This window comes from Sapajus apella, unplaced genomic scaffold (assembly GCF_009761245.1).
Source record: "Sapajus apella isolate SASKATOON/1434 unplaced genomic scaffold, GSC_monkey_1.0 scaffold6, whole genome shotgun sequence".
Lineage (NCBI taxonomy): Eukaryota > Metazoa > Chordata > Mammalia > Primates > Cebidae > Sapajus > Sapajus apella.
Window position 1 is genome coordinate 74,191,887 of NW_022436946.1, and position 14,055 is coordinate 74,205,941.

At 37.4% G+C, this 14,055-nt stretch overlaps 1 pseudogene; it reads right to left on the reverse strand.

Moving 5' to 3' along the window:
- Positions 1 to 2,436: 2,436 nt before the first annotated feature.
- LOC116549090 lies at positions 2,437 to 2,968 on the reverse strand (annotated as a pseudogene).
- Positions 2,969 to 14,055: the final 11,087 nt, after the last annotated feature.

Below are 14,055 nucleotides of genomic sequence, written 5' to 3' on the forward strand. Positions count from 1 at the left end.
CCCATCAATAAAAAACTGTATAAAGAAAATGTGGCACATACATACCATGGAATACTATGTAGCCATAAAAAGGAATGAGATCATGTCCCTTTCAGGGACATGGATGAAGCTAGAAGCCATCAACAGAAAACCAAATACTGCATATTCTCACTCATCAATGGGAGTTGAACATTGAGAAAACATGGACACAGGGGAAGAACACACATCAGGGCCTGTTGAGGGGTGGAAGCTGAGGGGAGGCAACTTATCAAGGACAGTTCAATAGGTGCAGCAAACTGCCATGACACATGTATACCTGTGTAACAAGACTGCACTTTCTGCATATCTACCCCATTATTTTTAGAAGAAATTAAAAACAAAACAAACAAATACTATAAAAATACAAAATTTTAAAAATTATTTAAAATAAAATCCAAAAACTATGTATTTCAGATTTTTTTAGTAAACAAAGTTTCTTTGTGTTATTACACTGTAGGGGCTTTGTATAAATTTTAGCAAATTTACAGCATTTTATGGGAAATATTTTGACTTTGGTCATCAAAACGTGTGTGAAAATTGTAGGTTATTCAAATCACATGCTCATTTAATGTTACCTTAGAGTGTTTTCCAACATGAGGATTTGATCCAATGTCCATAATTTCAAAGGATATAAATCTGGTAACCATAAAATGGGAAGCCAGCAGAGCCAAGTATAGAAACCATGTGCAGTGAAGCAAGGACATTTCCATTTGGTCTCTGTATTCCTTACTCTGGAGAAACCCTATTCCTCCCAAACAAATCTTGTTTTACTTACATCTGTTTTAAATAGCTAGTATGTACAGCAAACTGCCACATATGGTAACAGAGATCGTATCATTTAAGAGGCATTTGATATTGATATTAAAGTATTTTTAATTGAAACAAATTAGTCACAAACCCCAATTTAAACAATACCTCTTATGGGTGAAAAGCATCTCAAATATTTAAAAGTTCTTTATGCAAAACTCTTCTAAGAATAAAGAAAAAGAAAAGAAGTTATTCTATCTTTTCCCTGATGAGTGAGCCTACATGACACTTATTTTATAAACCTGAACAGTAGCTGTTTTTAGTTTTAGTTTGTATTGCAAGAAGGATCATCAGTGGCAATTCTGAACCAAAACAAAACAAAACAAAAAGCCTGGTTTGCCAAAAATAGAAAACAACACACACTTCTAAAAAGTGATATATAGTTCTTTACCAATGAATAAGGCAACCTTTCTTTGCAGCACAGAGGAGGGGATTAAATCTTATTTATTTTTAAAACCAAACAACTAGGAAAATATATCACAACCTGGAAATAGCAAATGGTCAGACTATATTATCATTTCAATAATCAGTTGGTGAAAATATAATGAGGTTGCTATCAAAACAATAAGGTGCCATGCCAGGGCAGGAACACTGCAAGTTGCGAAAGCCCCTGGCAAAAATGGTATTTGGTAATGGGGGCTTCGTCTCCTTTGCTCTAAGGGAGTCAGCTCACCCTGGCCAGTGTTTCCTTCTTCTCCCTTCAATTTCCTGTTGCCAGGGGTTTGTCTCAAACGGGCTTTGCTAATCCAGGGACCAAGGAAGCAATGCTCAGTTTAGGCTTTCATCTCATTCTGTTCCTATTAAAAACAGGTTTTTCCAAATCCAGTACTTCATAACTCTCTTATAAGCAACTAGCTAACTGTTCTTCTTTTACTGTTCATTCCTAGATACTAGTATATATCACAATCAAAATCCCCTTCTCTTCGAGGGGTAAGTGTTACTGCAGGATTGTCCTGTCATATTCCTACACACAGCCTCAGGCACCATCAGCCAGTAAGACGGAAGCTCTGCTTCCCATAATTAGTGTGTCGTCACCTCTCATGTTTTTGCATGGTCTCCAGGCTGGAAGATGCAACACGTAATAATTTTAAGAAATGCACATCCACATCCTGATGACCAGAAATGGGGATCCATAAGCAACTCTTCCATGTTCTTACCAAACTACTCTCCTTCCCAATTCCAGATCTTAAAATCAAATTGTATACTCTTGTATAAATTACACAAAATCAAGAAAACAAAGACCCACAAAATTTTTTTCCCATTCTAAATTAGTGACCTCACGGATTTTGTTTCACAGCTTACAGAAAATGGTGTGACACTTCTGGCAAACAGGATGTTGGCAAGAAAGAAAGATTATCCCTCCTCAAATTCCATCAACTCTAACCTGCCAGCCTGTTGGTATCTGGGTAGTAACAAGAGTTGGGTACCTTGGAGGGCTTGTTAAAGGGGAGATCTTTACTGCCAGGATAAGAACTAGCCACAGAAAACATAGGCTCTAAAAGCTCCTGTAATATCTCTGACCCATTTTAGCAGCACTTTTTCCCATTTCACTTTTTAGGACTGAAACATAAAAGAACCAGTGTCCAGGGGCAAGTGGCACATGTCTTACACTTGTTGCCATCCTTAATTTCTTCATTCATAAACTTTGCTTAAAAGACTAAAATTCCCAAGGCCTTATAGAAAATATATTCTTGCCCTCAGCCCCAATGGCCACTGGCAAAGACTTTTATTCCCCAATGGATAAAAGAGTCTCCTTCATCTTCTTGGTCATGGTTGGGATGAGGTGCAAGTGGTCATCTACGCATTTGGTCACACAACAGTTCAGCTGCTGCTTCACCTGAAGCTCCTTAGTCCCAGCATCTATTGAATCTTTGGCTTTGTTATTGCAATACGTAGTGCACCAGGCCAGGGGGTCCTGGAACTTCTCCAACTTACTGGTGACCAAGATCTGGGCTTGAACCAGAGGCACATGGCAGTGCTTGATGCACTGATGCACCTGCTGCATGGATACCTGGCTTTCCTCACCACAGCTGGCACTGCACTGTAACAAGAGACTTTGCATCTTCTGGAAGTTTTCTCTCTTCAGACCCTTCACCATAGAGTCTACCATCTCCTGCACCTGCAGCTGCTGCAATTCTGCCATGACAACCCCACGATGCCCCATGCTGTGCCAGTGCCCACGACTAAGGCAATCTTAACCAGGTAAATGTAAATAGGATGTCTGTGGCAGATTACAAATATAAAAATGTTTAAGTAAAGTCAGATATATTAAAACTTTGTGAAAATCATTGCCAATGATAGGGCAAGGCAAGTGTATCCAAACAAATGAGTTAATATACGTAAAACATTTAGAACAATCCTGAACTGTTGTATGTATTATTATTATTTTTACACTCTATTTTCCTTATAAACATCCTTCAACTTCAGCCCTTTTGTTATGTACAAAAGTGGTTCTTGCCTGACGCAGTGGCTCACGCCTGTAATCCCAGCAGTTTGGGAAGCTGAGGCGGGTGGATCACCTGAGGTCAGGATTTCCAGACCAGCCTGGCCTACATGGTGAAATCCCATCTACTAAAAAATACAAAAATTAACTGAGCATGGTGGCGCATGACTGTAATCCTAGCTACTTGGAAGGCCGAGACAGGAGAATTGCTTGAACCCAGGAGACAGAGGTTGCAGTGAGCCGAGATCATGCCACTTCCCTCCAGAGTGGGTAACAGAGCACAACTCCATCTCAAAAAAAATAAAAAAGGTGGTTTCAGGTGCACTTTCAAATATAATGGGGTTGCAGTAGTTCAAATGAAGAAATTTAAAGATCCCAAATAATTCCCAAACAAAAATAGCCACAGTGCAATTATTTCCTGTGGTGTCTAGAAAAGCATTCAGCATTACCTGTTCACTTGTCACTGCCTGTTAAAATGTCTACTCAGATCTGCTCACTTCTCTGACCAGGGAGGCAATGTTTCATACACTCCAGTGTGCATGCAGCCTCTCATTGCCAGTTACTTGACAACATAGTTATTAGTCCTCTTCTCTCTTGCTCAGTGCCAGATTACCCTCAGTACCATTTTACATGAGTCTCTCAGTTCATAGTGAAGTCTGTGCAGTTCTTCACTCCACAGCATTTACAGAATGGGTCAGAACAGAGATAAATGTCTCCCACTTACTATCTACTTGATGAAGATCTGCGAAGGGATCCGATATGCCACAGGATATTAACTTGAAAACTTTGTTCCTAGCAAGCTCTTTTGCAACCAATGTACTGAATGGGCCGAAGAGTGTAAGTAGGATATTTTTTAAACGTTGTTTGTATCTGTCTTCAAATCTGTTTTGTTATATTTTCCTTCCCCTACTTCTTGGCCATATCTTAGACAGACTCTATAGCTTTCCGATTACTTTCAGGCATTGGAACAGTCTCCTTTTCCATCTTCTTTCCAGTTTAATATTCATCCAAGCATTCAGTTCTCAATTTTAAGCTTCCACTTCCCAGCCTCACTCACAACTGAGTCTCGGTTTCACAGTAATTGCAAGCAAGGCCATATCATGATGTTTCACTATGTTTCCACCTTGTTCTTACAACTTCATTCCTGACTCACTACACTGCCTCTGGCTCCCCATAGACGTGGGTTGGGAAGAAGGATGAATGTTAAATTGGAAAAATCTATTTAAAATTAGTGGCTGCCATGTGTATTTTCTCCTTGTTGGAAATCCTCTGTCATGGAAGATGTCCAAACATTGGCTATCTCACACATGGGATGTTTTGGTGGGTTATCTGGAGACCCTTCCTCATAGGAGCTTTCAACATTTTATCATTTACCAGTGAGCAACACTTTTTCTGGATGCTTTCAAGTGGCTTATCCCAAGTCCCCATTTCTAATGGCACCCCATAGAACCTTCATTTGCTGGGTCATCTTGCCTCACTAGACATCCTCTCTAAAGGGCTGCAGTAACTGTACCCTTGCCCTACTACTAATGAATTTATTTGCTTTCACCGCAGCTTTCTCTCTTGTTCTTTAGCAGTTACTCCAGGTAGCTTTTTATAATTTAAACTCTTCTAGGTAAAAATCAAACACATTCCTGGTGCACACTGAAAACAGGGTAAACAGATCAGCGTCACCCAAGCTCATTTCCACAGCTCAGCCAACAACCACCAGGGACGATATGGCAGCTTCCCTTCATCATAAGAAGACATCCTCTGCCACTTAGCTGAGTTAGAAGAAAACAGCTTCGTTCTGAGTCAGCCAACAATCCTTTTCAAAGCATCTTCCTCCTACTTCTCCAAATTTATTATCTCCTGTCATGTTGACTAAAGGTCATAAGATCATTTTTATTTCCACTCTTTAGCAAGTTCTTTGGAAATGTCTCTGGTCTTCAGGAACAAGAGAGCACTTAAAATATAATGTTCACAGCTTTGAAGCCTCTGCTGACATGTGGGTCAGGAGGGTCATATTTAACATTAATACTCTAGAATTAGGGAAAATAAACATAACTTGTGGGCTCACTTTCCCTAGTAATTAGTTTAGAGTTTATTAGGAATATACCTGTAGCAATTAGATATATATCAACAGCTTCAGAAGTCAAGGTAAGATATTTTCAAGGCAATAGGAGAAATAGGGAAGAACACTTTCAAAACAAACCTGGATCCTTAGTGGCTCAATTTTGTTGGATAGTCTCCCGAGCATCATTTCCCTGTCCTCTCAATGCATGTGGTGCTTTTTAAATATGTCTGCAAACTCTTTTATATTATACTCCTCACTTCAAGAAGTGGAGTTTAATTCCCCTCTTCTGAAATGTGGGCTAGATTTATAACAATAAACTTCTAACCAATAGATTATGGCAGAATTGATAGATTACGACAAGGCATAAAATTTGTTGAGGGTTCTTGCTTTCTCTTGGACCCCTTGCTTTGGAAAATGTCAGTTGCCATGCATTCAGAACACTCAACCATGCTATAGAGAGGCCCATGTGACAATAAACTGAGGACTTCTATAAAGAACCATGTGAGCGAAACATCTTCAAAGTAGTATTATAGCCCCTGTCAAGCCTTCAGTTAACCACAGCCGCAGCTGACAATTTGACTGCAGACAGCTGAAAAACTCTGCACCGGAACCTCAGCTAACCTCTCTCAAATCCCTGACTCACAGAATTTGTGATTTAATAAATGTTTGTTATTTTAAGTCACTAAGTTTAGGGGTAATTTTTATACAGAAGTAGACAACTAATACAATATGGTATTTTATATATTAAAATACATTTAAAATCCCATATATTCTTTCCTGAATTCTATGTGCCATGTACACCCAAAATATATCAATAATCAAATGCATGCCTTGACTCAAAGTCAGGTGCTGGGATAACTTCTTTTTATAACAGTCTAATCATTCACTGAGCATGATTACTAATTCACAGATGGATCAGCTGAGAACCTCCCTGACTCTTCATGAAATGATTTGTTCTGTCAGGAGTTATGGAGGACATACACAGATTAATACAATGTGAATCTGTTTATTAAGGACCATACTGAGATTCATGGTCACAAGGGCCAATAGTAAGTAAGGAAGAGAGGACAATATTGTGCAAAATTATTCCTCCGTCACTAACATTTTAAACTCAAATATTATAACATTCCTATTTGTTAGATTAATTAAGTGCTAAAATTCATATAACTTAAGTAGAGATAGTTCTTTATGTTGTTTGGGGTAAACATGCTTTTGAATATGAATGAAAAGAACTACATTAGGGTGTGGACTATCAAGAAGAAAAAAGGGAAATTAATTAAAAAGCTGAGAGAGTGCTAAGGAAAAATTCACTGGCTTTCCAGACATACTGTGGCTGGCCTTGTGCCCTTTTAAGCTCTGTGAATTAGAGGCCAGCAGCTCCCAGAAGGCGAAGACTAAACTGTGTGTCTGTTATGAATAGCATCTAACACCATCCAGTCAGTGGAATACTAAACCACAACAAAATCATCAGGCACCAGATAAAGTCAGATGTCTATCCTAATAAACAGCTGTTAGACTTGGAACTGTCAGGAATATCGCACGCAATTTCCTGGACATTTTCATTAGGGTCACCTAGGAACCACACCAACAACAAATAGCAAGACAAAAATTTACCCAAGAATACAACCAGACTCCTGGAGTGTTGCCAGTCCCGAAACAAAACTTGCTGCCACTCAGCTGAGCTGTGTTTTACACATATGTGACAGAGACTTGACAGTTGAATCTCACAGCAATTCGGAATGAAAAAACCAAAGGAATGTAATCAGAAACAGGGCAGTTGGAAGAAATAGGGTCACTGTGATTAGCTGAGTCAAAGGGCATCCATTCCCTACATTTCAAGTTTTTACTTGAAAAGTAAAAACCAAAGGGCAAGCTGTTCTGGAGATCAGAAATCAGAGATGTCTCAGAGTGCAGCTTTGGTTATACACAGAGAAGAGAAACTGTGACCTTGTGAATACAATCTCCATTGACGTAGAAAAGTCTAACCAAAAAATCTAGTAAGAATCTTGTTACATACATATATGTGTACGTGATAGATCATACACATTGTATCCCACTACTAGCAGGAAGCTTCCCTGAATATACACCACAACCACCTACATCTTTGAACTCATGTTTGGAGAATCTGTTTGCATTTCTACTGAGTTAGATCCTACAGAATAAAAAGGGTTCTCTTTCTACATGTCAAAACTAAAATGTTATATTAGATGATTACTAGTATGCTTATGGGTCTGATTCTTCAACAGAAAGAATATTTGAGACCACATGAGAACAAAATGTCATCATATGCCAAACTTTTTAAGAAACAACTTAGATTCTAGTGAAACTATATTCAATGTGAAAACACAAATTGGTTAGAAACATGAGACATATATTACTTTGACACTTCAGACTTTAAAAAAAATGCAGATTAAAACTAGACATTTTACAGTGGGAAAAGCCATTAGGGTTGATTTTTGTCAACTTTATGTTCAGGTCACAGATGTTAGCATGACACTTAATATTTCTGGCTTATGGGGAAAATTATAACATAATGCTCACAATTTAACTGATAAATAGCTTGTATGCAACTTTTTTATGTAAAAAAAATTTAAATACAATTTTAATAACTGAAAGAATTCCATAATATTCTGACTTAGTAACTCAAGAGAAGCACCTATAAAATGGTGGTCCATCTTTATCAAAATTATTCAAATATTTACTTATTGTCTGCAAACTTAAATTATATTTTCAACTTACCATTACTTTTCTATGTTTATTCTATATACGTACTCTAATAGATTTTAGAGATGAATAAGGAAGGATATGTTTTGTCATATGTACTGTCATAAACATATAGCTAACTTTTAAATTTTGTATTCAGGGTGGCAGTATGGTATGCAAAATAAATCTCTTGGCTTTCTGAAATCACAGGATGAAATGTTTTTGCTACTCTAAATAACACTGTCCTCAAATAAGTTTGTAGCTAAACTCCAAATTTGCTTCCCAAAGACCAAACAGCATATTAAACCACTTCATGATATAGAGTTTATCTTCAGATGTTACACATAAACGAAACCTTATGACTTGGAGACAGTTATAAAAAGTAATTTGCTGGTAAAGCAGAAATCCTTCAATATAATAACTATCTCTTTGGGTTTTGTATGTTTTCTTTCTTTCTAATCATAGGTATCCCCTCCCACAATACCTCTAGTGTCAGAAATACATCTTCCACTGTACTCTTTAGTCACATTCTTAAATTCATCCCTCTCAAACTACCTCCATTTAACATCGCCATAAATCCAAGGTAAGAATAAATGTGTATATTTAAATTTCCTCTTAGGCCAAAGGAAAATTTAGAATCAGAAAATAGCAAGTTACGATGAATGACATATGGTCCAGTATGGAAATACTGAGTAAGATATTAAGTAAACAAGACAGGTTCATATATGCTAATATGACAAGCTACTTGGAGGTCTTCTAATTCAATATATTCATATAGAATAATCAGAATACAATGTGTCCTTCAAAAATCAATACAGACAAGTTTGTAAAGAGTGAATATCTCATAACAACCAAGAACTTCAGCTGAAGGACTGCAAGATTGTCTATTTCAAATCCTATTTTTCAGAGAAAGAAATAGAGACTCAAACATTTGTGCAAATAAACAGTCTATTTGTTAGGTGTATACTTGAGACTTGAGCCTGGCTTTTTTCCAGTGTTCTTTCTTTAAAAATTTGCTTTACTTCTTTATGTTACTAGTATCTTTTGATGAACAAAATTCTTAATTTAAATATTCTTACTGGATTAAGTATTTATTAAAGCTTATTTCTTTGGTTATCATAAAAATGGTCTTTTAAAAACAGAATTATCTAACTGCATATAAAATGCAATCAGCTCTTATGTATTCATTTTATTTCTCACAACCTTGCTAAGCTTTCTAATTTATTGCAATAAGTAGTCTGATAATTCTCTTGGGTTTTCCACATAGACAAACATATATATCAACTGTAAATAATATACACATTTCTTTCTAGTTCTGGAAGCTGGGAAGTCCAAGGTGAAGGGGCTGAAACTAGTAAAGAGTCTTCTTTATGGTGAGGACCCTGTACAGAGTCCCATGGCAGCTTCAGGGCATCACACTGGTGAGGGAGCCGAGTGTGCTAGCTCAGGTCTCCATTCCTGTTTTTATAAAGCCACCAGTCCCACTCCTACAATAAATTTCAACATGCATTTGGAATTTTTAATCCTTATAGAAAAATTTTCCCTAGAATCTCTAGTACAATACTAAATAGAAGTTTCAATAGTGGGAATCTTGTGTTATTCTTTATTTAAAGGAACAAACATTAATAAGTAGTTACATCGAGCGAGCACAAAATTACAAACTGAAATGTGTCAAAACAAAATATAAATTAACCATGTGATATATCAGAAAGAATAAATTAGCTGGATTATAAAATGAAAAACATTCCAGACAAAGAATACTTGATTTATAAATCTCTGTGAACAGAGACAGTATGGTTAATAGAGCTTAAAAATCAAGAGGAAAGGGATACAAGATGAGGCTAGAGAGGCAAGCTGACCTCAGACCTTTTGTGATCTCACAGGCAAGTGCTAGATTTTGATATCTGTTCTCCAAAACTCATGTTGAAATTTATCATAGGAGTAGGACTGGTGGCTTTATAAAAAGTGTAAGAGAGACCTGAGATAGTACTCTTAGCCCCTCACCATGTGATGCCCTATGCTACTTTGAGACTCTACAGCAGGTCTCCACCACCAAGAAGGCTCTTATCAGATGTACCCGCTCAACCCTGGACTTCCTTCAGAACTATAAGAAATAAATTTCACTTCTTATAAACTATTCAGTTTCAAGTATTCTGTTATAAGAAACAATAAACAAACTAACACAGAAGATTAGTATCAGAAGTTGGATATTGCCAAGAATGACTACCTGAAAATGTGGAAGCAGCTTTGGAACTGGGCAATGGGCAGAGGCTAGAAGAATTTAAAGTATCGGGCTAGAAAAAAAGCAGATTGTGGTGAAAACATAGAAGACAAGACTATTAAAAGTTTGGAACACTTTAAGCTTGGTTAACTGGTCATGACCAGAATTCTCATAGAAATATGCAAAGTAGAGGCCATTCTGATGAGGTCTTTGATGGAACTGAGGAACAAATTATTGAAACTTGCGGTAAAGGCCATCCTTGTGATAAACTGTCAAAGAACTTGCCTGAACTGTTTCCATGCCTGAGGGTTTTGCAGAAACCCAAACTTGAGAATGATAAGCTAGGGTATCTGGCAGAAGAAATTTCTAAGGAAAATATAGAAGAAGCTCCCTGGTTACTGTTCACCACTTATGGTGAGATTTGGGAGCAAAATAATAATTTAAGGACAGAATTTATAATCAAAAGGCAAGCAGAGTAGAACTCTTCGAAAAACTCTCAGCCTAGCCACTTAAAGAATAGAAAAAATATGTTCAAGAGAAGAAACCCAGCCCAGCAACCATTTTCCAAAGAGATCAGCATGAATTGAAGGGAGCTAGACGCCATACCTCAAGACAGTGGGAGAAAGACCTCAAAAAAATTTCAGAAAACTTTGAGGTTGCCCCTTTCACCACAGGCCAAGAGGCCTAGGAGAGCAAAATAATTTTCAGAGACTGAACATGATGCTCTCCGTGAGATCACTGCCCAGGGGCACCTTGGGATTCTGATCTCTGTACCACAGTGCGGTGCTTCACAGCTATCCCAGCTGTAGCTAAATAAACCCCATATAGGCCTTATGCCCCAGCTTCAGAAGGTATAAGTTGTAAACTTTGGTAACATCCATCTGGTGCTAATTCTGCAAGCTTGCACAAAGAAAGAGCTGTGGAGGTTCGGCAGCCTCCGTCCAGATTTCAAAGGATGATGTTGAATGCCTAGTGGCCCAGGCAGAGACTCGTGTCAGGGAGAAGCCACTGCAGAGAGCCCTAAGATAATTCTGAGTGGCGTGTGAGAAGGGCGTGGGTTTGGGGGATCAGGGACAGAATGCTATGATTTGAATATTTGTCCCCTCCAAACTTATTTAAAAGTTATCATGGAAATAGGATTGATGGCTTTATAAGAAGAGAAAATAAGATTTGAGCTGGCTTATCCAGCCCCACCTCACCATCCTCTCTGCCTCAGGATTCAGCAGAGGATCCCCACCAATAAGAAGGCTCTTGCCAGATAAGCTTTCTCAACATTGGGCTTCCCAGATTCCAGAACTCTAAGAAATAAATCTCATTGTTTTTATAAATTACCTAGATTCAAATATTGTTAGAAGCAATAGAAAATGGACCAGGACAAGTTTCCGAGTAATAGAAAGTCACTGCTTGCTAAGTGGCAGGCTAATATCAGATTTGAGTTTTATGATAATCAGATTTGAGTTTTAAAATATTAAATTTTAAATTCAATCCCCAGCACCTGTGAATGTGTTACTTTATATGGCAAAGGAGACGTTCTGGTGATGTGATTTAGTTAAAGATAACAAGATAGGAGGATTACTGCATAATTAAAAACCTGTCAGTTATTCACAAATTGTGTATAAATTTGTCTTCAGCAAAAATCCAAAGGAATTCTCAGACTAATTACAACACACTCTGACTATAGTGTGAAGAACTAATAGAAGAAGACAGAGGGTATGGAGAACCTACTTAATAGAAGATTACAATCATGGGTAGGATATCAAAATAGTTCACATTTTAGCAATTCTCTTAGAGAAGATGGAAGAGAATCAGTCAAGAAATCAACAATTATTAATATCCATCAATTAAGCATCATTCTTTGCCAAATTTAGGAGCTTAAATACCCCTGGGTTTAATGGAATACAGTGATGCACTTCATCTCCTATCTTCTTTTTCAATCCCTCAATTTCCCATCCAAACCCATATGTAGAGTTGTTTCTCAGTTACAGAACAAAAGATGTCATGCATAGCAATATAAATGGATGGTATGGTAGGTAGAATAATGGCTTCCCCCAGAAATCCAATCCCCAGCACCTGTGAATATGTTACTTTATACGGCAAGGAGACGTTTTGCTGATGTGATTTAGTTAAAGATAACAAGATAGGAGGATTACTGCATTATCCAGGTGAGCCCAACATAACCACAAGGGTCCCTAAGAGAGAATCAGAATAGGAGATGTGATGATGCATCTCCTTGGCCACAAGCCAAAGAATACAGCAGCCAGAAACCAGGATCGACAAGAAACAATTTTCCCCTATTGCATCCAGAGGAAATATACCACTGTGGACCCATTTCAGACTTCTGACCCCAGAACTATATGATAATAAATCTGCAGGCTTTTAAGCTACTAAATGTTTAGTTGTTATAACAGCAATAGGAAACTAGTGCAGATGGTAGAGGCCATGGGGGTTTTGAATTCTTATCTTCACTTTCAAAAATTATCCTAGCCCAGTCATTGCAAGTATCTTGCTAAAAATAAAATGTATTTTTATTTTTTAGAAAAAAAGATTAATCTCTGCCTGTTCAGTTAGATAAAGCAGGTCTTTATCAAATGCTTAGATTCCAATAACCAGGCTCAGGGAAATGAGTTTCGTTAAGGACTTTATGATTATTCAATCCAGAGTGTATGCCTTATTAATTTGATTTACTTTAGTTCAACAAATAATTATGGACTGTGTAGTATTTGTACTGATTGTAGAAAGATTTACAACTTGCCATAGTTCTTGCAGAAATAAGAAAGGGAGACAAAAATTTCCTATAAAAAAGGTGAAGAAAATTCCATGAAATTAGGCTCAACTTTGGCCCAGTCACCAGTCATGATGGAGTCTAACAGATTGTTTATAAAGCACATCAGCATGGATTTAGTAACATCATTGATAGCTATTTAAATGAGAAATTTTATGTAACCTACAATACAAGCAAAGCCATGTCATTTTAAAAAATTGTCACGGCTCCAAAAATTAAGGACATTCTTAATCACAGAGACCAACAACTAAACAAAATATAAGGAATAAAAAAATCATTATAATAAAGTAAGCACTATGAAAGAAATTGTCACTGAAAATTTTTGGTGTACAGAATAGCAACACTGTGGCTGAGGATAGAAGAGAAGCATTCCTTCTATCCTCAAGTGTTGCCTCAGCTGGAATGAAAACAAAGAAATGCACAAAGGCAAAAAAACTCAAGGTGCTTTAGGGAATCACAGGAAATTCAGCATCCACATAGGATACTAAGTTAAAAAAAAAAAAAAGAAAAAAAAACAAGAGCCAAAAAGATGCTTAAAAGATAGACACAGACAGACAAACAGGGCTACAGAATTTCCAGCATGTCATGTGAATAGATTTTACTTTACCTTGGAGATAATGGAAAGATTTGAATGATTTTTAAGCAGTGGGTTGCCAGAATCTGATTTGCATTTTATGCACATTCCTCTGCTATCAGAGTAGAGACATATCTAAGACACCATGACCAGTTACACAGAGACAGCCTACTAAATGCTATAAGTATCTAGATCAGTCTAGGGCAAGGGCAAGCAGAAATGGGAAGAAGCAGATTTGAGAAATTATTACAGAGATAGTTCAGCTGGAATCGGAAAGAAACTGGATTGATAGTGGAGAAAAAGGAAGGGTTCAAGATTATTCCTAGTCTGGCCAATTGATTACCAGGCTGGGTTAGAATTAAAGCAGGAAATGCAGAAAGGGGCAGAGTTTAACTGTTGGTGAAGGCGAATACTGAGTTTCTTGTGGTGCATACTAAGTCACAGGAAGAAT